The sequence below is a fragment of the Hyposmocoma kahamanoa genome, unplaced genomic scaffold (assembly GCF_003589595.1).
Source record: "Hyposmocoma kahamanoa isolate Upper Pololo Valley unplaced genomic scaffold, ASM358959v1 78703, whole genome shotgun sequence".
Lineage (NCBI taxonomy): Eukaryota > Metazoa > Arthropoda > Insecta > Lepidoptera > Cosmopterigidae > Hyposmocoma > Hyposmocoma kahamanoa.
Window position 1 is genome coordinate 7,965 of NW_020653982.1, and position 3,000 is coordinate 10,964.

Below are 3,000 nucleotides of genomic sequence, written 5' to 3' on the forward strand. Positions count from 1 at the left end.
GTTACTCACATCATCAAGCGCATTCGCAAGAGCCCAAAAGTAACTTGATACCATTTTTTCAAGTGCGCAGTTTTCGATAGAATAGAATAGAATTCATTTATACGCTAACTGTAACATATAACAATATAACAACATCATATGTATAATATTTATTGTTATTTCAAAGGTAATAATCACTCTTGGGATATAATTTTATTAATAAGTAGTACAACAATAAACGGTAATAAATATTTTATCTTGTATAACAAGATAATACAATATAATTAGCTAAAACAATGTATTTATAGTAGCATAGTTTAACCAGTATAAGTATTAACAGTACTGGGGGCCAATCGCGCTAATTTTCAAAGGTTTAACCAAAACCTTCAACCTCGCCAATGTGACACGTTGCGTACATTTAGTATCGCGCTAACTGTCAAAACAAAAACCTAAGGCAAAACGTTAGACGTTTGACACGTAAAGCACATTTGATATCGCGCTAATTGTCAAAGCTTAAACCAAAACCTAAAACGTTGCCAATTGGTATTGCGCTAAATATTTTAACGTTTTAACCTCACATGTAACCTTGGGGGAATAGATTAACCGTTGAAAGGTTAAGGTTTGTGTGGCAGTTAATGGAGAGTAACTTTTCACTACGTTTATCGTATATTAAAGATGTTCCACGGTTACTTAAATGTTTCGGAAAGCGTTTATGAGGTGGATGTGGCCTAAGAACGGGCTTTAAATAAAAGAAAAGCATAGAAAGACGATCACATTTAACACGTCTGAGGAGAAATTCCGCAAACGATATACCGTTTGTCCACGGAATTCATTTCAGGATTGGTGGAAGAACTATGCCTACATATTCTCGTTAAAGGACGGTCTGTTGCATTGGATGTGGAGACAAAGGTAAGGGTTAAGTGGAATCCGATAGTTCTCAGTTTTGCATAATAACCAAAATTTCTATACTGTGTAAATCATTATTAATTTTGTTACAGATTTTAATAGCTCGTATTGTTTTTAACTACTGGGGCGTACCAGACCCCCATTGGCAAAAAGGTGATAAGCACTTGCTTATCACCCTTTCCCAAGCCAGTGTCAGAAAGGCACAAGCGGTAGCTGCTTCAAATAAACCAGTTATTATGAATAAATATGCAGCTTTCCTAAAAGGCATGCCGAAAGAGATGGTTTTAAAAGGCGGTGAGAAAATAAGCTTTACAATGTACATCATATTTATTAGTTCTTGTCTTATTTCCTGTTATTATTATCAAATAAAAATGACAGATATAGGTAAAATATGTATTGTTGTATAAAAATATATTACAAGGTTACAATTTATCTCTTTTAACACTTGACTTTATATAACATATCGTCCCCTTACAGTGAAGTCTCACATATGCATTTTCAGTTTGTTTTTACTGATTTTTGTTGTATAAAAATTAATAATGTAATAATATAGTATCTAAAAGAGGTATAATTTAAGTAATTAAAATGCTAACTACACACATTATTGCATTTACTATACTTCACACCATATTTTTTTCTTCATCCTAAAAAATTACATAGAAATATGAGGTATTCATTCTAAGATGACGATGTATACCTATTGCAATTGTTTATTATCTTAATATCTAAATTGATGTACCTATACTTTTAAGAGGTTGAAAAAAAAAGAGTGTATTTTTAGTTTATTTATTGCCTCAATCTACCCCAAATCATCCTTCATTTCCAGAGCGAGATTGCTTTTGATTCTTCAAAGAAGTCTGAAACAAAAATATGTATATAGTAAGATTGGAGACCTAAATTAAGACTGTACCATACCTCTCATGAGAGTAGTGACAGATAAAGCAGGATGGGTAGTTATATACATACAGTATGAAGCCAACATAGATCCCAGAATGCTTAGGGGCCTTTTCAAAATACATTTAAAAAAATGTTTATATCACTGTGGAAATATAAAGGGGACAAAAGTCTACAGATTAGACATTCGTTCCTTACGCTCTTTCAGATTTCCACAATTGAACATATCATCAGCAGGAATTAAGAAAACATGTTGAAAACAAACCTGTCATTCTTGTTAAATATTCTATCAAAAAGGTTAACTGCAGGCACCAACTCGGTAATTGCTTTGCAAATGGCAGCTACGGATTGGGCATGCAGATCATCTGCTTTGGCAGAAAAAATAGCTGCCTCAGCCTGCACCCTGCCAGCATTCACTTGCTGCAAGAATGCTTCGCATGCTCGCAGCTCCTCAATGCATAATAATTCTACCCGGCTCTGCTCCAACGCTCATCAGCTCGCTGTCAACGAAATAATAGATGTGATGTAATAAAGAGTGGGAAAGAATTTGCTCAAATTGAAAGTTACTTTGTTTTTTTAATTAATAATAAAGAGTGAGAAAGTTACTTTGTTATTGAATTGTGTGTTTGAAGTTATTTAGTTACTTTGTGCTAGAGTTGGTGTCCTTTAGGAAGGTTGGTAGAGCCTCTGCCGCAGTCGATGTGTTGCGTGGATTCTCACCCTGCTTTTCATACCATTCCATACCTGAATAACAGTAATAAATAACAAATAATAATAACATTGCATATTATAGTGATATGAGTTCTGGTACAATAACGGTGAGTGATCCACTCACTGTATCCTATTACCTCGCATTATAGCTCACCTTTTGGGATCTATTGCGGGGCCACAAAATAGCCACACACTCGCACCAAAGGCGTGCTGATAACACGCGCGAACAACGGCGAGCGAAGTCATTCTCAAGCCACATCTCTGTGCGATTCGAACTCCAGCAAAGATGGAGCTGGCTTACAGTGGTCGCTCGCCGTCCGACCGCATCCACACTGGCTGAAATACGAGCATCATTATTAATTCTACATTGCTAACATTTCGAAATTAATAGTAGTTAGCGTACCTATTTGATTGTATAAAAAGATACTATTTTATTAAATAGAATATTAAAAAAGGAAAACAATGTGTAGGTACTTGCCTCTGCGTGTTTTATCTACGAGTACAACAACA

The 3,000-nt window shown here is 35.0% G+C and overlaps 1 long non-coding RNA gene across 1 annotated transcript; it reads right to left on the minus strand.

The window, feature by feature from the left end:
* Window positions 1-1,990: 1,990 nt before the first annotated feature.
* Window positions 1,991-2,783, minus strand: LOC113233500. The gene is made up of 3 exons (XR_003310710.1): window positions 2,645-2,783; window positions 2,424-2,523; window positions 1,991-2,279 (listed from the first exon to the last, which is right to left on the minus strand). It is a non-coding gene; the product is annotated as an uncharacterized LOC113233500 (long non-coding RNA).
* Between the last annotated feature and the right edge of the window lie 217 nt (window positions 2,784-3,000).